Source organism: Haliaeetus leucocephalus, unplaced genomic scaffold, assembly GCF_000737465.1.
Source record: "Haliaeetus leucocephalus isolate CR32 unplaced genomic scaffold, Haliaeetus_leucocephalus-4.0 Scaffold953, whole genome shotgun sequence".
NCBI lineage: Eukaryota > Metazoa > Chordata > Aves > Accipitriformes > Accipitridae > Haliaeetus > Haliaeetus leucocephalus.
Genome location: NW_010973389.1, coordinates 1,288,681 through 1,313,201, shown reverse-complemented (window position 1 = coordinate 1,313,201; position 24,521 = coordinate 1,288,681). Strand labels below are relative to the sequence as shown.

The window sequence follows — 24,521 nt, the reverse complement described above, 5'->3', positions numbered from 1 at the left end:
TGTGAAGATGGGAAGAGGGGGAGGAACTGGAGAAGGCGAGGAAGGGTTGGGGGCTGTGAAGATGGGAAGAGGGTGAGGAACTGGAGAAGGCGAGGAAGGGTTGGGGGTGAGGGAGGTGAGGGGCCGGAGAAGGCGAGGAAGGGTTGGGGGCTGTGAAGATGGGAAGAGGGTGAGGAACTTTAGGATGAGGGAGGTGTGAGGCTGGAGAGGTGATAAAGGGATGAGAAATAAGGGGAGAGTGAGGTGAGGGAGACACAGGGCTGCAGAGGTGGAAATTGGAAAGGATTGAGATCTATGGTGAGGGATTGGGCCAGAGGAGGTGTGGGGCTGCAGAGGTTGGGAAGGGATGAGGAAGGAATGGTATGATGGGTAAGGTGAGGTTAGAGAGGCTTGATTGGGGTGTCTCTGATAGTGAATCCTAATGAGGTGAAGATGGGATGAGGAAGGTGGCTGAGTGCCCCTTTGGGATTAAGTTGGGTGGTGAGTATGCTGGAAGAGGACTTGACAGAGGGGTCAAAGGTGGAAATTATTGTAGCTTTTCAGGCTTAAACTTCACTAGTCTACAATGTGAATAATTCCACACTTAATCTGTAACTTGATCTTAGTGTTTTACCATAAAACAGTTGAGTCTCACCCTCACGTAGTCTGATATGATGGTGGGAGAGTACTGGGGGAAGAAATTACTTAGCACTTAAATCTCCCATGAAAGCTGCAGTTTTCCTAAAGATCATGCTATCAATGATTTGCAACTCTAAGATGCCCTAATTTAGCACCCTCAGCAGGTGCGGAAACTGTGTTTGACCTTGAAAAATACTCTCTCCCTGTGGGGCAGTTTTCTATTGTAGTGATTGGCCTCCAGTATCCTCTATGTATAGAGGAAAAAAGGAGGGGAGGAAAAGATCTAGCCAAGGCTCTGACTTGGCACTGGGTGCAGTGAGTGAATCAATGTTGCTAGAACTTGGCTAATGCAACGAATTACAAATGGGAAAGGATAGGGAAGATATTGCAGGATGTTGAATGTTGGACAGAAGAGGTGATTTCTCCTTCAGGAAAGGAGAGATGTTGCAAGAAGTGGACCTACAGGGATAGGCAGCACTGTGAGTGCAGAGCACAGACAGATAACTGCAATGTTATGAGGATTTAGGAGAAGAAATTGTGCTGTTACAGCATATATTCTTACTGCTCTGTAAAAACTGTTCCAGTGTGATCTGTGTCATGTTCCACTGCCTTGATCAGATAGTTCTACTAAAATATTTAATGAAATATGGTGTGAGCAGGTGAATACTTTGTTTTCCTCTAGAAGTCAGGCTTTTTCATAAATATCTGGCAGAAGTGGTTGCTGATGTGATTGCACTGACATAGCTTGTGTATGCCTTCTTCCCCCACAGCAGTATTGCAAAAGATAAGGTCTTCCTTGCTTGGTTTGTTTAATGATCATACTGGATTGTTGAAATGTTCAACTGGCCTAATTTTTCCCTTCCTAAATAAAAGAGTTTCAGACAAGAGATTAAGGTATTTAGTTGACACTCTGGCTATAAATGCTTCCAGAAGTACTTTTTACTGTAAGTTTGAAAAGCTGACACTACCTTAAGCTCTTAAAAGTGCCTCCAGTAGTCTCTGAGGCATCCAAAAACATCTGTGAGCTCCTGTGTCTGTCAGGTAGTGGCAGCTGCTGTCTTGGAAATGAGAGCTTCATTCCCGTATTAATGAGATTAAATTGGGTATTTAAGGGAGTTTTCATGACAAAATAACAGTTTCCATGATGTAATGGATGGGATCAGTGGAACAACTTCTATTTTAGTTTGCTATTTGTAATGTCAGGCCAATTTACATGGGTTGGCTCATGCCTCTCTGAGCAAGCAAATGATAGCAGTTCTTGCACTCAATTATGTACAACTGAGGCACCTTCAGTAAAACTGAAAACGTATGGTACTATAGATAACCCTCTTGCGTAATGTGTGTTAACTCCTGCTGGAACCTGCTGTTCTCTGGGAGTTTGTCACTGAAAGGAATGAGCAGTATCTGCTGACATGATCATGTTTGGATGCTATGGGGACTGCTTGCAAATGAAAGCAATCCTTTCCCTCAAAGCTGAAATGTGACTTAGCAATTCAGTCTGTTCTAAGTACACTTGTATTGTACTGCCTTAAGCTGACAAGGGAGGATGTCTTCTGCTGGAGGTGTACTTGATTAGCCGTAAGAAGGTGGTTAGCAGACTGACATAGCTGGTGAACTTGCTACTCCTTCTGTCTCATGTTACAACAAAATTCATGAAGTGCAACCTTGTTCATGTGTTGCCCCACTGAAAAGGCACAAGTGAAATATTTACCTGGCTTCCAATGAAGCATGGTATAACTCTGAAACAATACACATGTTTGTATGTCTGAGTACATGTGACCTTAATTTTTCACATTGAAGCAAAAGTGTGGCCTATCCGAGTGCCTTTCTGAACCAGTGGCCTTTATTCTGCCATGTGGAAATACAGGCTCTGAGGAGCTTAGAGAAAGCAGGCTGAATTTGGACCCATCTCACAAGACAGTGACATCAGGTTAATTACCTTTAAACTCACTCCAGTCCTGGATTCACTGACAGCTAGGAAGTTAGGTCTTGGTAATTTAATATTGCTCTGCTTGTGTGCTGAGGCTGGAATGTGTGGACTCTGCCTCTATCCTTGTATAAACTTGTTTTAAATGGATCATTTCTAAAAGCTGTGAGAATATTAACCTTGGATGGTACTTGCAGCGTATTTCACCAGTGAGACTGTATCTTACATTCAAAAAACCTTCTTGAAGTAAAAATGTGCTGCCAACTGAGTAGCGTAGAAAAGATGCTTAAGCTTTGAGAGGCATGTTAAATGCCTAGTTGGGAAGCTGGTGGCTGAAGTGACCTGCTAGCTGCTAGATAATGCTTGCAGTTGTGAATACAGTTGCATGTAACACTTCTGTACTTTCAGCAGATACTGATTTTAAGCAATAAACATTTCCTTTACATGGTAGCATGGGATCTTGTCTCACTTAATCTGTAAAATCTGCCTGTGATGTACTGCTGTTGTTCTTAGTTGAACACCTCATGACTTCAAGCTTCAACTCCTAGAGTAGGTAGCCAGTTTCACTTGCAGTGTGTGGGCACCTCTACTTGCATGTTAGGCAAAAACAATGAAATCCTTTCACATTGCCTGTCATGAGAAACTCTTTGAGTTTAACTAGCAGTCCGTACCTCTAGTGTTACTCCTAAGAGTAAATGCCACACTAAAATACTTGCATCAAATGATCAAGCAGTGTGTGTTGAGCAACTGAGCACATGTGGTGGTGTCATGACTGAGATAAGAACAAGCTTCACTTGCACTTCAGACTGACTTTAATGTGATGGTTAGTGTAAAAGCCTGCTGAACAAAGGTAAAGCTACTTGAGTTGAAATGGGGCTTTCCAGTCAATCTGCTGGGAGAGCTGCTGTGGAAGTGATGAGGCTGTCACGTGATGGAGGGGGAAGCTTTAGCTTGCAGAGTTAACTGGTAACATGAAGAACTTTGTGCTGCATTTTAGTTTTGCAAGGGTTGGTCCCATGACCTTTACCTGTAATACTTGCAAGATCCCAGCCTGTGACCTGTTCCAGCTATAGCCATAAGATTCATCAAAACTGTGCTGACAATGGCATAGCCTTGTGTGCAGTTGTTGCCACTAGAGAAGGCTTAACCGATTTGATATCTATTCTGTTAGAGCTCCTGGTCTTTCAATTTGTGGCACACTGTCAGCCTTACTAAACAGCTTCCATTCAACAGTGTGGTTAATTCAGGGAATACAGAGTGCAATGATTGTCACTTGGCTTAATATACTAGTGCTAAAACGATATGAGTGTTTGAAACAATACTTCCCCAAGTAGAGCATTACTCCTGCTAGTTAACAAGTCCAATAAACTTTAGAGCAGAGCTGTGTATTTAAGTTGCCGTACAGAAGCTGAAAATACAAATGATTCTGGCAAATCCAGTTGCCAGAAAGTTGAAGCAGAATGCCTGCTGTCAGGATGAGTGACACCATTTGTTAGCTTGACAGATAGCTGGTGTTTCAGTTTGAGAGTTTCCTTCCAGACAGGAGATCCTGGACAGTCCAGAAACCAGGCCTGGAAGCAGACAGTGTTAAACTGTGGAGCTCTGTGCTGTGAACTAAAGACTTTACATGTTTTTGGTAAGCTGCGGCTGGTCAGGTGACTGTTTTATGGTCAGCAGCTTATCAGTTACCCACACATCTTGCACTTGGGTCACAGCCCTACTTGGAGTAACCACCCAGAACTTCCACTGGTAAAGGATATTATGTCCTCCAGCTGGGACTGTGAGGGTCTCTTGAATCCAAGCACTGAATAATTATTGCTATCCTGAATAAACTGGTTATTCCATTATGCTTCTGTATCACAGTTCACTCCAAGTGGAATAAGATACTCTGTGTGAAAAAGATCTGAGTTCATACTATTAAATCTAGACCTCCGATAGAGTTGCTGGAGACTGAATTTGCCTCAAGTTAAAAGCTGAACTTTAGGCATCTCAGCAATGGCTTCGGAGCACTGCAGAGTCTGAGTCAGTGGTTTGTGTGCTGTGAACTGCCATCTTAGGGAGACTGGCTCACAGTAGCTTGACTAAAGCCCCTTAGTGCTGGTATTTCCAACAAGTACTGTAAAGTCATTTAGGCTGCAACTGGCATACTGCATTATAAGAACTCAGGAGAAGCAGCCAGGTTTTCTCATCAAACTTGCTCCTGGCAAGCATCAGGACACAAGGCTTTCATTGGGTAATGATTTGGTTTGGCATAGGAGCTGCTTCTGACCTTGGTTTGGTTCTTACTGGCACATAGTCTGCTCGAACATGAATCTCAACATATAGGTGATGGGAAGTTGGTCTCCACAATGTGGACAACTAATAAAACTCTTAAAACCCACTTAGAGCTGGGGAGGACTTGCTTTCCAGGACTCCCATCTATGAAGGATATAGGCTATTAAACTATTCTCTTTAGCTTTAGGACACCTGGCTGCCTTGACACTTTAGGCTTGACTGGCAGGCTCTTGCAGTATAACATGAAGACTGATTAATCTGGGGGCCTGAGGTATTCTGGGAGTGGACTGAGACCTACTTTCCTTGTAAGACTGAAATTGTCAGTCAACAGCTGCTATTCATGTAGCAAGGCATAAAAGGATAGGAGGAGGTGAACAAAACTTAGCCCAAAGGAATAGACTAAAGATGCTTTTTAAAATCTCGGTGTGTAAACAGCAGCAGGAAAGCATTACCCCTGAATTGTTTTGTTAAACTATATCTGAGGTGGATTTTATCAATGTTCTGGGAGAGCAAGACCGGTGCTCTTAGCAGAGCAGAGAGAGAACCTAGCTTCCTCATCTTGTTTTAAATGAGAGCGTTAATGTTTTTGTAACTGAAATTGAAACCAGTGTTATGCTGACCCTGCATATTTTCTATCCTCTGCTGGCTGGCCTGGACTACTTCTGCATGCAGTATAGTTCATTTATTTTGGAGACTTGAAAACAAGCCATTATCACCCTTTAGTGCTAGATAAATAAATGATCTAACTGGTGGCTGAACCCAAAGCGCTCTTTTACAAAAGCACAACTGCATGTCACACTTATCATCTTCATTCTGTCCTTGAATGTATGATCAGTCTTCCTGGACCATATCTAGAAACCAGTGGCTTAACCCAACAAGCAATGACTACAGAACAGTCAGATTTCTGTGCCACTTAATTTCCTATCATCACTTATACACAGCAAATGGTCTTTCAGAATACACTTAATCTTGAGTGCTGTTTAACCTACAACTTGCTTATCAATCATATGGGCATACAAATAGGAGGAACAGGAATCAACAAATCAAATAGTCTTGATGCTGGATCTTTGCTTCCAGGTAACAAAAGAGCTTCAGGCTTTGTGGTTTGGGTTTTATTTGTGGGGAGGGAGAAGGCATGCATACAGGGTAAAAATACTCCTCCCCTTTTACGAGGGGAATATCTGAGCAAGTATACTGGCCTGTTCAGTCTGGCTCTGGGTACTCCCAGAGGAGTGATTTGAGACTCTGAACTATTGCTCCTTAGAGTAGTGTGGCTGGCCGGCTAACTCCCAAGAGTTCAAAAAATAACCCAAAACAAATGTACAACTTTAACACTAACACATCTAGTGCACATGTCCTGTTTGCTGTCTAAAAATGTATCTGGGGGAATCAGCTTGTGATGTAGGTTTGTTCTTGTTCTTTTTCTTGGCTCTTGTTCTGCTCCTAACTTTGGTGTAGAGAGGGAAAGGGCTTACGCTTCTCAGTGCAGGAATTATCCTGTTTCCAACATCGTAGCACTTCTGTGGCTCCGGCTGCCATTCACATTGCTTGTCACAGCCTTAAAGTCAAAACACTTGGCTACTTACATGGGCTGAAAAGGGGAGTGATCTGACAGTTATCTGTACCCTTTGTGCTCCTACAATTATTGCTGGCCTTACAGTTGGAGCTTTTTTTCCTGCTGCTTTGCTTTCAGATCACCTTTCCAATTCGTCATCTTCCAGGTATGGTCTGTTCAAAACTCTCAATATGCAGCTGCACAGTAGCAGATCTCTCAGTCTAGTGGAGAAATGGCATTGAACCAGATAACATGTGTCCTCTTCCAGATGGTCACTCTGGGATAGTTTGTGTGACAATTCAGGATGCCATTTGAAAATAAGCCTTTTGACCCTGTAGTACTAGTGGGATCTCTAATCTTCTTTGTATGCATATGAGCTGGACTGGAGTGCTAGATAAAAGTATATCTATCATGGCCTTTCAACAGTGTAGTAGTCCTGAGCTAAGCTGTATATAAAAGGGGTTTGAGTTCCCATCCAGTGAATCTTATGCTAGCATCTCCCATAGATGCCTATTCATCTAGTGGGTGTGATATTAAATTGTTAGCAATTCTTTTCCTTGTTAGGAACGATAGGATATACTTGTAGGCAAGTAATAGTCTTTGGTGTGATGACTTAAGATAGTCTTACTGCTTTGTTTCAGGGTATTCTTAGCCTGTTCATGGCTAGATCAAATTAATACCACTGTCTACGTAAAGCCTAATGTGTCTCAGGGATGTTCAGTATAAACTTGACTCTGTACTCCTTGAACAGATTTCTTTGCATCTTCCCACCTCTGCACAAGTCACTTCATGGTAAGCTACACTTACACAAAAACCCCAGTGCTCAGTAACTGCAAAGTACTAAACATACATGTTTATCAGACTACAAACTTCCAGCTCACTCCAGCAGCCCAACAGGGCACGGCATTTCCCTAAGCTGCACTTAGTAGCTTTCTCTTCCTCATTAACTACACTCCTAAATTAACACTCTTTCCAACAGATCAGTTCCAGTTCTTGTTAAGGCTGGTTACTGAATAACTGGTTGTAATTAATGCCTAAATTTATCACTGGTACAATAATAGCTACACTGTTCCCTTAACTTCAGCCCCTTTCAGAAGCTTTTGGTCAACAGACTTGCTGTCTGTGTGGTGCTCTAAGGAGTCTGTGTAGGTAGTTCTAAATATCTCACTTGCAGGATCCTTCAGTGAACTTGACAACAAGTTGCCTTGATTGTGGATCACAACTTCATTCTGCCTACTTGGAATATAGCAATTGATGTGTCCCTGATGGCCTTCACCAATTGTTGAAGTTTTAGGGGCTTTCCCACTGACAAAGCCACAGGCTGGTAAGTAGCCCATGGTCAAGCATCCCTACTAGAGAAAGCTTTAAGTCTGTACATAGCAATTACTGTATTAAGACTGAATGTATACACCATAGCTTACAAAAGACAAATTCTTTTAATTAGGGAATAAGATTTCAGCATTACATGCAGAAATTGGTGCAGTCCAAATGGTTTGGAGATCTTTCCTCTAGGAAATGGGTTAAGAAACCTGCTGCAGTTCTGAGCTTCAAACATTCTCAGTAAAATTGCTTTGTACTTTAAAAAAATAGTCTGAACTAGAAAGGTGTTCTAGAGGAGGTGTTGGTAATAGTTCCGGAAGCTTTAATACTAAGGGTATATTGTCTAATAAGAGCAGAGTCTAATGCTAATGTCTTTAAACACTTCAGCTCTGTATTTATAACATCTCCACCATGTGATATACTGTCCGTCTTGCATCTAAATTAGTGTGGTTGGGGTGGAAGCACTGTGCAAATGAAAGCAATGCTTTATCTCCACTAACAGCATTCAGTACATTAATATTGCATCTACCTGTAACTTGGAAAATGAGTAGAAGCCTGCCAGTGACAAATATTAAATAAAAATGGGTGCCTTATTTTTGCTTCAATGACTGTCCAGCATAATTTCTAATTCTTACCTGGTGTGGTTATACTAGTGCCATTATAATGCTTCATTTTCTTGTTCACTGTTGATGTAGGATTAAATAACTTTTTAATTGTCTGAGTAATAGTGATATCTTTTCAAATAAAAATAAGAATACTGGCTAATTCTTGGCTTTCCCTGAAGAAATTTTTAAAATACTGGACAAGACTGAGAGCAAACCAGGAAGCCAAGGCTGGAAACTTCTAGGCTCCATTGTATCTGATTAAAGCAAGGAAGAACCCAGAACTTTTCCTACATTGATTTGTTAGCCTCACTGGACAAACTGTAGCTCTATAAGTTGTTTGATGTGAGCAGCTAAGACTAAAGTTACACAAGCGTGTCTTTTTGCATATGAAAGGGTTTAGGCTTCTAATAATGCTATTGCCCTTCCAACCTTGCAGGAAAGAATGAAAATATAGAATGCTTACATGACCAATGAATACATCTCACATTGTTTATATCTGAGCTGGTAGTTGCATGTTAGATCTGCATTCCCCAGACTTCTAAGCAGACGGTTAGGCACAGACTTAAACTGCAGATTGTGCAGGGAAAGCCTGAAAGTCTGGGTCGCTTTTCTCATCAGTTAGGTGTGCAGTTTCACTCATGGCATATGTGGGGAGGATGTATCCAGAGTGACAGACAAGTCCCACTGTTCGTGATCTAGTGGGATTCAGAGTATGGCTTTAGTGTATAACTGCCAACACTTCTGAAATCAGCTTAATCATAGCAAATGGTAGTCACACCTGCTCCTCATGGTAGAAAATGTTTAACAGAAAACATGTGAGAAGGCACATACATGTGTTCAGTTTATTTTTGTATAGTGAAGAAATCTGGGATCAGGTCACTCAAGCTCCTACCGGCGTGGCTGGGTATGTTACCCCATGTCTGTCCTAAAGTAAACTGGAGTCTGTTTGGATTGCACTAGTTTCTTCAGTAGGAATTAACATTTCATACTGAACCTGGGAAACTTGTCTATGCTAATTTCAGTTTCATGTTCTGAAGGCTGATAACACTTTATTTCATAGAATTATAGAATTGTTTAGGTTGGAAAAGACCTTTAAGATCGAGTCCAACTGTCAACCCAACACCACCATGCCCACTAAACCATGTCCTGAAGTGCCACATCTACACATTTTTTAACACCTCCAGAGATGGTGACTCCACCACTTCCCTGGGCAGCCTGTTCCAATGCCTGACAACCCTTTCAGTAAAGAAACTTTTTCTAATATCCAGTCTAAACCTCCCCTAGTGCAACTTGAGGCCATTTCCTCTTGTCCTGTTTGCTGAATTTTGCACTCCACATGAGTGAAGGCTTAAGCCTGGTTGAAGCTTATTTTTACAGGACAAGTATTCTTTCATCGGGGAAATACAGGATAGAGTTGCACATTCTATGTTCATCTTGTTTCTCCAGACTTCATGTATGATGAGTGGGGAGCAAGGGCATAGTAAGTTCTTGAAGGTGTGCTGAGAAAGTTTTCCTAGCCAAAACTTTTTGGCAATCTGTAGTCAGTGCAAACTGCAGTGTGTATAAGTAGGAAGAACTTTACAGATACCACATTAATTATTTTACTGCAGGGTTTATTTTTTTGCTAGTAAATAATTTGTTGTCCCCAACTGTCTACCCCAATTAAGTTATCTTAAATTTACTGACACTTGATTGAAAACTAGAATGCAAGTTAAGGATAGCAATGTGTTACATCACGGCTGTTTTAATGTGGAATTGCAACCTAGAAATTTAAGTATCTTTTTGCTTAAAAATAGAAGTTTAAAACAAAATGGGAGTGACCTTTTGAACTATGTCTGGTTTACTCCATGGTGATCTATGCTTCTCCAGAGAAGTTCATGGGTCAAAAGTCTGCTTTTTTCTTTTAGAAATTTGTATAGAGGAAATATGTTGACATTAGACATTTGCTACTGGAAGAAAAGAAACTTAAAGCTCTTAAAGCATAATAAATGCATCTTGCTGAAATGAGATAACAGGGTTGTGGTGCCCCTGTTTTGTCTATTAAATTTTGGCTGCTACATAAAGTAATATTAAGAAACTTCAAGTCTATTTAGGTTCTTAAAACCTAAAACGTTTAAGTATATATTATGCTTAACTGCACATTGCTTTAATCAAATTTTATTCCTCCCAAAAATCTGGCAAGTGATTGTTCAAACAGTAAACACATTAGTTTATTGCATAAGCTGGTACTGTAATTGGAAAAGTAAAATGACTAAGCAGTGTTCTTAGTAAAGCTGCCAAAATAAAATACAGCCTAGAAGGGCAATCTATGCTTTTCATGAAAATAAGCTTTAATAATCATGAAATTTTTCACCCTAAGGGCTTCTTCACTCTGACAAGTGACTAAAATGTAAAATGTCAAATACCTTCATGTGCTGACCAGTAACTTGCACCAACTTCAAGATCGTTGTTAGTCAAATACTAAATGTACTTTCTTTTTAACAAGCTACAAGAACCAAATAGTTTCCTTCCTCAGCTTCTTGTGTTATCACTGAAGATGCACAACAACACATGCAGCACATGTAAATGTCTGTGCCTTTGTGGAACCTGGTAGCTAGGCAATTGTGTGTGCGTGCTCGCAGCTGAAGATGCAAGAATTGCAAGGAGCAACCTCAGCTTGTAACCATGAGAAAGTTATCAATGAGTTTTGCAAGGAGGGAGTGAACCTACTTTTTGTCTTTCTCATGATGTATAGTGACACTTCTGTTACTGATAGCATGTAGAGAATATGCTATAATCCTGGTTACAACTTGGGTCTTCTGGCTCTTGTCCTTTCTATTATTTCCTCCCCCAGCTTTTTCTAGTTGGCTCAGTCTGTTTACATACAGCATGCTTTGCTCACTGAAGTGTTCTGATTGAATGTTGTGTTTGAGGAATCATTACTTGTGTAACACTAGGACAAAAGTAAGAATATCTGCTTTCAACAGGAAACTGACTTTGGTTCTGCTTCTCTGCTATAATCCACAGGTCTTCCTGAAAAATATGTAAACCCTTCTCTAGTAACCTGCTAGCAGAAGCAGTGTTTGAATAAATACTTGCTGGGGGGGGGGTTGTTTTTATTTCAGACTGTCCTTTGCAGTCCTTGCATATCTCTGTTCAGTAAGCCTGCTCTGAGTCCATGAGCTGGTCATACTTCTGGACCAACACTAGAAAGCTCCTGAAACCCTACTTAGAAATACTATTTTTGGAGTCAGCTACTCTCCATAGCAAAAGTTTCAGAAGCTGTTGTAATGTTCTCTAAGTCTATCTGAGTGTCCTACCCACTTCTGTGGTATCTTCATCTAAGGTTGCCAGAGCCTTAATATAGGGATGCATGGCACTTACTCCTGCTTATTAATTAGACCTCTGAAATCCTACATAACTGCTGATTTATTAAAACCTTCATGTGTTTCAGAGTAGGATTTTTTTTCTGGAAGACTTCTTGAGTGACCAAATTCAGGTAATTCTAGTTGTCTTGAATTGATTCTAAAAGTATCTAACTGAAACCAGAGAAGGCCTATAACAAGCCATCCAACGTGCCTAAATGCTTTCAACAAGCTTTTTAGAAATTCTAGGCAAAATTAATGTCACCACAGTCTGACCTGGATAACTCCGACAGTTGCTCTAAGCCTCATTCACTTAATATTTTTGGTTTGCCTGCTCTTAACAGCCATATACTTTAAGCAGGTGTAACACTTCAAATACTTATGATTAATATGTACTTCACTATATCAAGGTAACAACTTTGTCTGCTCTTCAGGGACTTGGTTAAGGACACGGTAAAGTTGTTCCTTAACCTGAATGACAAGTCTGTTAATTCCAACAAACTGTTGCCTGTAAACACCTTGCAAACAGTGAGGGAACCAGCCCAAGCAGTGAAATAATTAAGGGGCAAATGTGCTATCCCTTATCAACTCCATGTGTGATAAATGGATTTAGCTAGTTCTGATTTTAGAGAAAGGAATCCTGTAAGTGTTAACTATATTCATGGGAACTGGGTTGGAAGCCAAGCCACTATCTTGTAACAGAATAAACTGATAAGAGAAAGCATTCAGTTAAAAGAGCAGTTCTTTAAAGAAATAATCTGAAGACCTAAAGGTCTTTTGGAAAGATGATATTAGGTAATATTATGCAGTATTCATTCAAGTACTTGACTTTGCTTTTGCAACTTCAACTCAGCCCTTTGTAGGAATTATGACTGTCTTCCTGTTTCCCCCCCAGATGTAAGCCTGTGATTTCCTCTGCACCACAGAAATAAAGCATCCCTTTCTGAAATTTATCTAGTCAAAAACACCTAGCAGCATCAACCAGGTGTATGTGTGTTCACATCATACTTTATCTGACCTCTGTATGCAATTAGTTGATTTGGATTGCTGATGTGGGCAGTTGTCATCTCCTGGAAGATGAACATCAAATCAGTTTTGAAAATGGAGAAGTTGGTATATTATAGCAAGTAGAAGCCACCAAGAGTTGATCAGGAGTGACAGATCAGGGAGCTGGAAATGTAACATCTAGAATACTGTAAGGTCAGGCTCAACTTTCCAGAGGAGCTGTGAGAAGACTGCATTCTGTTACTTCTAGGATCAGAGAACTGAAAGCAATGAAAGTTCAAAGCAAAGAGCTGAATGCCTTAGCTTGTGCTATGCTTGTTCTCAACAGCTTCTGCTGAACCACAAAGATTATTAAACCAGAGCAAAGAGTAGAGGCTAAAAATCTTGTGCCAGTATTTCTTCTACCATACAAGGAGAACGGCAGAGGTGAAACCAGACTGAACACGAATGGAGAAAGATGAGGAAAAGTCAGTGGTGTAATCACAAACTTTAAGAAGCATAAATGTGTGTGGATGACAGAAGATGGAGAGCTATTTAACTATCTTCATGAAAGCCATGCTATTGCTATGTGTTATTATTCAAGAATGGACTAATAGTTTAGAGAAGGCTCCTGTCAGACTGTTGAGATGTGTAAGCAGATAGCTTCAGTGCATTAAAGGCAGCATTCATTGATCAGCTCTCAATTTGGTCAGTTCTTCCTCTGATATGTTCTGTGAATAGCCATACAGCCCCTGAGATAAGAGGTCCCTTAAAGTTAGGTGGATGTTAGACTAATCTCAGACTTATCTGAGCAAGATGCTGCTGTTCCTGTTTATCCTTCAAATCACTGCTCAACAAATTTCACTTGCTACTCTTCAAGCTGTAGTTGGTATGCATTTTAAAAAATGTAAAGGAGATACTCAAGTCTTCATCTATATTCACTTCACCAGTTCTGGGGTCCTGAATTTAAGTTGTAGCTGTTATTTACATTGAAAATATACTCAGACTATGGAGTCCGTTTCATTTTACTTCCTTGAAGATGGCTTACGCTAACTGCATTTGTATTTTGGTGTCTCTTTAAACAATAAAGGCACAAAACCAAACCTATTTTGTCAGGTGTTCAGATACTTCTTTCCCTATCTCCCAGCTGAATTTCCTACTTGGCTTGAGACTTCAGGATCTATCCAGGGTAATAGAATGAGAAAAATTATTGCTTGTTCTCTAACTCTAGTGAATGCACTTCTGAGTAGAGGATCTGATGCCTTTCTGAGGATATTAGATGTCTAGTAGGATAACCTGCTAACTCAGTAGTAGTTCAATATCATGCTATTCTGTATGCTGACATTCTGGCATTTCCCTCATTGTCCTGCTCTTCTCATAGGCTGCTTTCAGTGCCTGCAAGTATTTAAGCAGCTCTACCTACCTACAGAAATACCTGCGATACTATCTGACCACAAATTCATTCTGCCTCTGAGAATGATCTCGAAAGGTACTCTAGCTGGTATGCAATTAGCTGTGCAAAAACAACCAACCACTAGATTAGCTTTGTTTTCTAAACAATCATGCTTGTATAGGCTGAACTTCTCACTGCTACGTTCTTTATGCCAGCAATGCTGTATCTAGAAAATGACTCAAGTGCAATCACTTTAAATCTTACAACTAAATGTTAGCTATGACTTGTTGACTTTAAGTACCCTTTTTATGCAGAGAAACTCTATTAGAAGAAGCCTGCCTAGTCCAGTAGAAACTATTGCAACACTATTTTGTCCTTATGGACATCCAAGAAAAGCTGCTTTAGTGTGTGTAAGATTGATTCACAGAGCATGTTTTAGGTAATCTAAGACTGCATATCTGACAGTAACCTCCAACAAAATGCTTGTGAGAGACTAGATGCTTTTCAAAGAGCATTTGCTGGTGGCTTTGATTTTTTTTTTGGGGGGGGGGATAGTTTGTAAGGCTAACCAACATTCAAGCTAGTTAAATGTAGGTTAGCATCTCTACTGCCTGCATGGCCTGCTTGTGGTAGCACCAGCTGGCTTGTAACAAATAGTTATAGTGCAGCTGACAAAACCATTATGCTGATTCCTCTTAACCACTCTGCCCCTGGAAAATGTCTCTGTGGGAATTTAAAGGGGCACAAGATCTATGCTGTAGATCATATGATAATGCTTACAGTTGCATGGATGAGATCTGCCCCATCTCACAGTGCAGCTTTGGCCCTAAAGGATTCCTTAGGTCATATGTAAAACCTCCCTTGAAGGATGGCAGCTGTATATTTTTGCAGCAAACATACAGGAAAAGTTGATGGACTGTCAGAGCATGATCAAATTGTCTGAACAACAGGACTAAGCCTAGACTGTGAGATATGTTTACTTTCATTTTCACCTGCTGAAGGTGACTGTCAGCTGTAAGAACTGCTGTAGTGATTGCACTGATATGACAGCAGACTATAAAAGCACTTAAGCTTTGGTACAGAACTGCTGCAAGTCTCATCCTGTCGTGGTCCAGATGTGTGCTGTTAAAGTGGCATAGGCGCTGGAACTTGTGCATCCTGTAAGAGGAGAGTGGCTGACAGTCACTCCCAAATTAGGTAAAAATGCCAAATTCTGACAAGCCTTTGCCAAATGTTTCATAGATCTACAAAGTCACAAATGGAAGAGGTCTATGTCCTCTAAATATTTCCCTGCTAGCAGGTCTTTATGTATCGAGTCTAACTGCCAAGCACTTGTAGCCTCTTATTATTTTACCGTGTGTGTCAGTAAATATCTTATCCTGCCAGTTCTAACAGGGTTACAGCTTGGCAAAACACATTACTAAAATAGCATTTGTTCATATTCCAAAATCAAGCTGCTCTTAAATGTGGCCACCGGCTTTCTACAGAGCTGTTTATAAACCAGCTGTCTAAATCGTATTACTTGTGCTAAAATTTTCTAAAATGGATGGTTTGTAAATACACAATATTGGCCAAAGTGTTGTCTGTTCATTACCTGTATTTCTTTCTCCTAGAAGGTGTAACTCTTAAATGCTACATTTCACATACGTTGCTTAAAGTACTGTTTGCAGAAGTTCCTAAATGCTGTAGATACAGTCTGAAATCAGTGTGGTGATGCAACCCTTCTAAGCAGTGATTTATCCTTATTATTGGCCAAACAGTATTTATCTGGTGTTCTTAAGATTTATTGATTTTATTAATTATTGTGTTAAGAAGGGATTCTTAATTTTCATTCTTTATCTTACACCTTACTTAAAATATATGGGCTATGCATCACTGCTAGGTCAGTTCAAATGTTTATTTAAATAATTGAGAAAGTAGATAGCTATACTTCATGGCAATGAATGTAAACATGTCTGTTGTGCTGCTATTTGGGACAGTCTGAAAAACTGGAGCAGGGATCTGCTCAAGTGCTCTAGCTATACTTTTTATGGAGTGTGCTTTTTCAACACTTGTTTGTAATCACTTGTACTTCAAAAGGGAGGCTCTGAAGATGTTTACCAAAGGGTTCTGCACCATAAAACTGCTGCTCTAACCTATAGCTGTTTCCTCTATTAGCACTACCTAATGCATCACAGGCTTGGGGTCATATGGCTGAGAAGCAGCTATTTTACCACACCCTTTGCAGTGCATTAGGAGGCAGCAGGCCTCCTTGGATGCCAGGGAGGAAGTAAGAAATAAAAAAATCATCTCTAAACACCTTTATTCCTTTCTTTCAATACTGTAGTGGTCAGCTCCATTTAACACGTCATCAGGGGATGTTAGAATATTTTACTTGGCCCAGATGGAGGGAAGCTATGCAAAGCTGGGGTGGGGAAGAGGTGGAAGGGAAAAGATCTCTCTCCTTTACACTAACAAGACACACTTTCCAGTAATCGTGCTGAATCAATGTGGGCTCAAACTGCAGGTTAGGCTGTGAATGGCTGCTTATTACCAAGCTATCACAGTGATGATGTACCAGTTTGATCTGTGAGTCCACTCAGAGAAGGCAAAATGAGAGTATTTAGTGCAAGATGATATAACCAGTTATATATAGTTGTTTACAAACCCTTTGGAGAATCTGAAATGTGAGAAATGCTCTTCTGCGTTGTTTTGGTTTTTCTCTGAGGGAGTAATTATTTCCTCAGAGTTAGTAAAATCCGGCCAAAACCTAACTTGTCCATCTTTGTTGGAGGGTGAACAAAATTCTATGGATGCTTTCAAAAGCTTACTTTAACAGAGTTTTCTGAGATTGAATGATGGTAATGTGTTTAGGGACTGGTAATTGGAGATAATTCTAATGAATTAGACTTTGCAGATGTTAATGATATGCTAGAGGAAGTCAGCTTAAGAAGATCTATGCTGTGCTCTTTTTTGTCTTGATCTATTGAATAGCTTCTGTAATTGTCTGATACATATTCTGGCAGTATTTGGGTTTCTTAAGCATTTGCAGCCTGAAGAAACCAGCCTGCAAATTTTCAGAGCAGTGAATATAATTAGTTCAAATGCCAGTATGTGAAAATAAAGTATTGCACTCTTCATCATAGGTACAGCAACATCTGCAAGGAGTATCTAACTTCGCATATACAGACTAAGTAATAGGTCCTGGCTTGACTATTTTTTTAATGGATGAATATTCATGCAAAACACTAGTCTCAACTTACTATAGAAAGTATTGCTTATTCTGGAGAGTAATTTGCTAATGGTTGTCCTACTATACTTCCCACAGCGTGCAATCAGAAGGACAGCCTTGGTGAAAGAACTTGCAAAAAAAATGCTAGTGGCAACGATGTACTGATAGTTAGGATTATTCTTGCGCCACCAGCCCCACTGGGTTAGACATAGGCCTTCCTTCTGCAGGAAAGTAAGATTGTTCCAGTTAATCCACATGGTAATGTATTAAGATGTTCCGTGATGATAGCCTTAATTTTGTTTTCCCCTGTCGTCCTACCTTATTGAGACAGAGGGAATGAATCAGTTTAATTCTGATGGGATATCTCTCATGTTCAACATGGTTTAAAAACATGAGGATCCTTTAGTAGGCTGGGCCATACTTAGCTCATTTCAGACTGAAGTTTGACTGTGACTCTCTGACCAAATCAGTGGATTTTCTTAGTAAAAGTTTTTTGCAGCAGTGTCAGACCAAAACAGCATATTTACACAGTGGCCTGAGGAACCTCCATCCCCATAGGTTTGAGTTCTTTGTGCTTATGTGGTGACTAGGTTGTTGGTTTTTGGTTTTGAAAGTACTTAGCTGTTAGTGCTTGCTATCTTGCTCTTAACCTTTATCTAGTTTGGGGGTTAGAAACTGCTACTTGGAGATCCAGCTGTCAGGAATAAGGCATGCCTGTGTCTTTGGTGTAGTGTGAAACTACTTCTTAGTGCCTGTTTTACCGGCATCACTGATCCTAGCTGTTATGTTTTCTGCTAGCTGGGAAGGCTTCTCTATTGCTATTTATGCCCATACCACCTAGCTGTTTACTTGTTTAATGTACCTGTATTAATAAACATGAGGGTAATGAGAGCATATATGAAGCTTTTTTACCTAACAGTAAAACAAAAAATAAGTTTAATCAGATAATGCTACCTCCCCAGTTTAAGAAAATGAAGTATTTCCTACTAAAAACAGCAGCAGCAGTGATTTAACAATGTAATCTGATCTAATACTAGTAACAGCCTGTGCCTTTAGGGAGCAGTATAATATCCAATCCACTGAATAAAGTCTGTCTTGCATTAAATACTGGATCCCTTTTAAAAAGATGGCTTCCCAGAATTGTTTCAGTAATTTCATAAAGTCCCATGGTTTCCTACATCTTTTTCCCAGTAATATGATGAGGCTGGGGAAATGACATTGGCCCCCAAAATATAAAGGTGGAAATCAGGCTGTCTTACAAAGATGTTCTCCCTGATGTCATGAGGACCTTCATCTCTCCGCTTTGTCTTAAGCTTTCCATTCCTCCCTGTGTGTCTGGGCAAGAAAAAGCCCATCAGGGGAGTTTGTCATGCACAGATTGCCACCTGTGACTGCATCACCACATCTTCCAGCATGAACCAAAATCTTACTCTTGGTCACTTTCCAAGTAAACTGGAAGGGGGCAGAAAGAGGGTCCCAAGAAAGCATGGGGGCTTCTAGTCAAGGCCATGCTTTATGAAAAGAAGTAGGCAGGAAACCCTATGGAAGATTTAATACTGGCAGGGCTGGAGTTGGAAGCCTGTTTATGTCAGGTTTTAATAATTTCTGGAATGTTGTATACATACTGAGGAAAGGGTGCAACAAGTCTTCATTAACCCTTTCAAAATGAAGCGGCACTCACCCTTGCTCTTGTATTTTGGGGAGGATTGTTGTTTGGATATTGTTACGGTTTTGTTGGGGGAGTTGAGAATGTCAGATGTTCAGCCTTACTGGTAGGAGAGCTGCCAGAACCATTTGCTTCTCTTAGATGAGTAAACTTTTGAAAAGTTATACCCCAGCTTGTACAACCTCTGCCTTTCTGTTGTTTAACTGGATTATAATGTGTGAAGAGTCCTGAGGGCAGGCAAAAGTTTGCATTGCAAGAAGTGGAAAAAATGCTGCTTCTCCATGTGAGGTGGATTGCTCCATATCATCTTCATTCGCAATGTGCTGCAGAATTACTTCCCCCCTCCCAGACCTTGCTTCAGTGGCCGAAGTTGTGTGGTAGCCTCAAAAGTAGGTCATGATGCAAAAGCACTGTGCTGGTTCCAGTGGCTGCCTTTTTTTTTTTTCCTTCAATCTCAGGTTTCAAGATGTTGTTAAAAGTCTCATCTAAGCCTTCATTTGGTATCAGTCTTAGGGTTGCTTATGCATGGTATCCTTGAACAAGCTGTTGCGTTTCAATGCCTTTGATCACCTGAATGATGAATTAAATGTTAGGACATGTTAAATGTGGTTCTTTATTGCACCCAGTTAGCCTTAACCTTTTTCCTTTGGCAGGCTTTTAGTGATTCAAAACAGGTTAGTCCAGTTTAATGTAAGACTATTTTAAAATTAGAGGTTGACTTTCCTCTCAGGATCTGGAGTAACGTTGCTCACATACAGATGGGACTGTTTAGTAGTATGTGCTATAATTGCCTTTTTTAACTATTCCTCAACAAGTATAGTCTTCCCCTTCTCATAGGGTTAATGTAGTTCTGGTTTTAGAAAGCAGTAGCTAAAAATCTCTCTTACGTTTGCATTTAACTATGTGAGAAGTCTTAATGGGAATTTAAACAACTACCTGCCTGTAATTGCTGCCTTTTTGAACCAAAGGCATGACTCACTCATATGACGGTGCTTCTAGAAAGTCACAGGATTTTTTGAGTCTAAATTTTTATGAAGGAACTTAATCAGACCATGGAGGGATGCAGTGCCTTTGCTGAACTTCAAGTAGATTAGTTGAGCACATTTATGCAGCTGGGCCAAAAACTCCAGGTATGTTTTCTAGATGCTTTTCTTCCTACTGCAGTGGCTGAACACTTGAGTCTTGACATGGGCCAAAGAAACTTCCCCTGTGGCCAGTTCTGTTACTATAAACAGCTGCTTTAATAATTAGCAACAGAGCCGCAAAACAACTGGGGAGAAAATAGCTGCCTGTTGGCTAAGCAAGTGGTATTCTGTCTCGTATCTGGCAAGTACTAGGAGGCAGAATACATGATAGTGCTCACAGCATGACTGAAGATACTTCTTCTGCCTTCTGAAAAGGAGGCATCTTGAGCTGGGCGGGTGAGTCTGCTTTTTGACCTTGTAGCTGCAGGGATCCACTGACAACTTTTCTCTGTGAGCTGCAATTTTACACTTGCTTTGGGTATTGCTACCCAAAGTAATACTTGTAGCTGCCCCTATTCCTCCCTTCCCCCATTACGTTGGTATGGATCCATGCAGCTATGCAATCAGATAAAACCAACCTGACTTTATAAAGGATTTTTCTAGCTGCTTGGACATGTTTTTGTCAGAGTAGTTTTCCAACTTAGATCAGTTACACTGTCTGGTTCACCACCATATGATGATGTGTGGCTGTGCAGGAAGGGGTGGGAGTAAGGAACCTGGGGCAAAGAAAAGGAAGAACAGACTGCTGCTTTTAGAGGAAGTACTTGTTTATGCCAGCTTAAAGTGATTGAGAAACCTACAGTGTAAGCAGTATAATAACCTGGTAATGTATTTTATGTGGTATTCCTGTACAAGCAGCTGACTGTAAAACAAAACTACCCTTGCTAGCAAAACAGGCTATCCTAGCAAAAGTATAGTTTGCTGCTACAACTCGAAGCTGCAATCAGGTTTGTACTGCAAGGCGTATCTCTCTGGTTTCAGCTGCTATTACCTCTGTAGTGGAAGCTACTATCCCTATTGCAGATCTGTAGAACAACATTAATTGTGGGGGAGTCATCTGTACAAAATCGGTTGGATTCGCATCTTAAGGAATAATTTTTAATGTCTCTTGAGAACCAACAAATTTTTGTAAGATGGTATAGCCATGCTTGGAGGGGGATTAAGGTCAGCCTTGCCTTTAAGAGCTGCTCTTTCACAGCAACATGCTATTTGTCTATTGGTGTGGTGGAGCACCAGAGGATTTGAACTCAAAATGTTAGTAATTATCCTTGGGCAAATGCCATTTTACTCTTGAAGATGCACAAGTCCCAAATGATGTATTGTTTTGCAAGCCAGTCAGATGCTGAAGCAGAACCCACTATCCTTTTTGCATTTAATCATGGAAGGAATAATAAGTCTGTAACACATGGATAGAAGTGTTCAGCCAAACATTTATTTAGTCTGAGGAAAAGCCAGATAAACTCAGAATGCCTTTCTTTCCAATGCTAATATTAAAAGTATACTTAAATCAGTCTAGATAACTTTTCAAGAGATGGCCAGATTACTTGATAACCTTAGCGTAAACCAACTTGGCAGAAAAGTTAAATATTTGACAAATAAATGGAATGACTGGGCAATTATAGGCTTGCCAGCTTAATGTGATTCACAGGTGAAATAGTATGGTTACTAATGTGTATGTCTGTGGGATGTACTCACTGAAGAATTGAAGGAGGGTAAGGTGTAAGGCTCTGGGAGGAAAAAAAAATCTTGTCCTATTAGACTGGCAGCTTCTGGATTCTTATACTTTTTTTTTCCAGTCAAACATTTGAATATTTCATGAAGTAGAAGTATACCTACCTTGGGTTTTTGTTTATGGCTTTCTCCCTGTGTTGTGCAGAATGTCACATTAGGATCTGTTAGTGATCCAATGACAACTGTGACAAGAATCATTAAAACCTAGTTAAATTCTGTAAGAATTGGTTCTTAGCTGTTTTCCCTTATGAAGTTAGTGGTAAACAATGAAAAGACATTTGTATGCAATGATGGCTCAAGGTGTATCTTCTTCCTTTCAGTGTCAAGAAGGTAGAAATCTTTTAAACTGTAGAATTGTTTTTTGAGCTGGAGTATTTCCTACACCACTAGAAAACAATTCCTCTGAAGCAAAACTGAATGCAGCTCTTCACCATGATTTGAGGAGACTTTGATCAGTCTGTATACTGGCATGTAAAAGAAAGCAATGATAATGTGAGAGGCAGATCTTGAAGATAGGAGATGGCTAGGTAAGTGATTGGAAGTTAATGCAATAAACTTTGAAGACCAGGATGAGAGAAGGGGGTAGTTTGCCTCTGCTCAATCCTGCCCTTGTTCCCTTAGATATTCAATAAATAGTGTTTGGACAGAACCATTTCCATCCTTTTCAGTTTGCTCATTCCAGGTTTTCTTACGCTGTGCTTATTTTTCCCTTCAGGACTTAGGATTTTGTAACTAGTACACACCTACCGTGTTGAAATGAATTGTTCCTTACACCAATAAATGCCTTAAGGATTGCCTAATGGCTTCAGAGGAAGAAAGCCCTCCTAAAGATTTGAAATTTTCTCATGGTATCCATTTGGGCCCATTTAACTGTTATCTACTTGCCAAGTTTTATACTGCTTAATAAAGTACATGTGTGATTACCTGTAACTTGCTGCATACTCCATAGCTTAATTAAAGTCATATGCTTTGGCACTGGTTCAGAAAATCTAGTTGCTTGTTGAACAGTACATTCCTATTCCTTGTTAGCAAGAGATATCTGGAAACATGCATTAAAAATAGTTCAGTCTTAAAGGATTTGGCCAGGATCACCATTAACCCCATTTATTTTGGTATTGATGGGTGTACTACCAATTTTCTGACCTCCAGATGATGGTATCACAAATGCAAAAACCACTGCTTGTCAATGTCTAAGTCCTAAACTTACAAAACACGCCGAGAAGTGTGACAGAAGTCATTTGCCAGAGGCACTGTGTTGTATAATTGTCTAGTGTGAGCTTTTTGTGCATCTCTAGCATCTTAGTGCTCGCTAGGGAAAAGAAAACCACTGAATTTTGTGGGCCACAAATATGACCTTATATAGCTCTTCCTCTTTGGAAACCCTGAAGAAAGGCAGTAATTTTCCTCTGGTTCTTGAATGGTTCACGTGCTTTGTCTGTGAATGCTACCTATTTGAGGCACAGGATTATTGTGATGTAGCCTTGCCCAGCCTGTAACATGTTTTGTGCTTCATATAGTCATGTTATGACTTATGCCTAGATCGTAGATAGATAGTAAAAGTATAATGGATAAGATTACAAGCAATTTGAGCAGCTTTTATAAAATTTTGCTTACAGATTAGTTTTCAGAATGTCTTACTTGCCTGTTTTGTTAAAATATTAACTACCGCTTTATAGGTTTTGTCACTGTTGCAATGTGGCCAAAGGTAAAAGTAAAATGTGCAATTAGGTTGAAGAGTGAGTGTAATCAGTCCCCTCCTCCCATAAACACTTTTCAAGATAGGAATGTTTCTGTGTCTAAACTTCTCTTCATACCCAACCTCTGTACAATGCCCAACACGAACCTCTTTCCATGGCTGAAATTCTTCATTCTACTTCCTTACTCTTTGTTAGTCATGAAAATGCCTTTTAAAACTTTATGGAAAGTACAGTGAGAGTGCATGGCAGAATGGGGGGCATGGTCTCAGCTTCCTGAGAAATGCTGTCTCGTGCCAGTTTACATTTTCAAATTACTTTGTCTAGCTGCTACATGGATGGGTGGTCAGAAAGGTGCAGATGTGTGCTGGTTTTGGCTGGGATAGAGTTAATTTTCTTTCTAGTAGCTGGTATAGTGTTATGTTTTGGATTTAGTAGGAGAAGAATGTTGATAACACACTGATGTTTTCAGTTGTTGCTAAGTAGTGTTTATACCAAGAGTTCAGCTTCTCATGCCCAGCAAGCAAGAAGGTTGGAGGGGCACAAGAAGTTGGGAGGGGACGCAGCCAGGACAGCTGACCCAAACTGGCCAAAGGGGTATTCCATACCATGGGATGTCATGTCTAGTATATAAACTGGGGGGAGTTGGCCTGGGAGGGGGATTGCTGCTTAGGAGCTAACTGGGCATCAGTTGGTGAGTGGTAATTGCATTGTGCATCACTTGTTTTGTATATTCTAATTCTTTTATTATTGTTGTTGTTTTATTGTTATTACCATTAATATTTTCTTCCTTTCTGCCCTATTAAACTGTTCTTATCTCAACTCAGGAGTTTTACTTTTTTTCCCCAATTCTCTCCCCCATCCCACTGGGTGAGGGGGAAGTGAGTGAGTAGCCGCATGGTGCTTAGTTGCTGGCTGAGGTTAAACAACAAGATGAAAGGGAAACTGTCTTTATGAAATCTTTTGCACCATGCCTCTTAACGTCTGTTTGAGGAAGGGATGCCAGCTCTCTTAGTACCTAGTCTGCTTGAATGACAGATAAAATGTAAGCCTAATGCATCACTTCTTAAAAAATGATAGTAATAAAGCTGCCCTATTTCTTAGGTGGACTCCATGTAATAAAGTCTTTGAACTGCATGAGTAAAGGGACTGTATTGGAAATTACCATGGATAT

At 40.2% G+C, this 24,521-nt stretch overlaps 1 protein-coding gene across 3 annotated transcripts in view; it reads left to right on the top strand.

Annotated features, from left to right (window-relative positions):
* The first annotated feature begins 7,563 nt into the window (after positions 1-7,563).
* Positions 7,564-24,521, top strand: part of SLC45A4 (solute carrier family 45, member 4) — a 59,659-nt gene continuing 42,701 nt past the window's right edge. For 2 of the 3 annotated variants that reach the window (XM_010584207.1, XM_010584206.1), the window contains exon 1: positions 7,564-7,698. The gene's annotated coding sequence lies outside the window, so the exon portion shown is untranslated. The remainder of the gene's footprint in view (positions 7,699-24,521) is intronic. The other variant, XM_010584208.1, reaches the window with a different exon arrangement.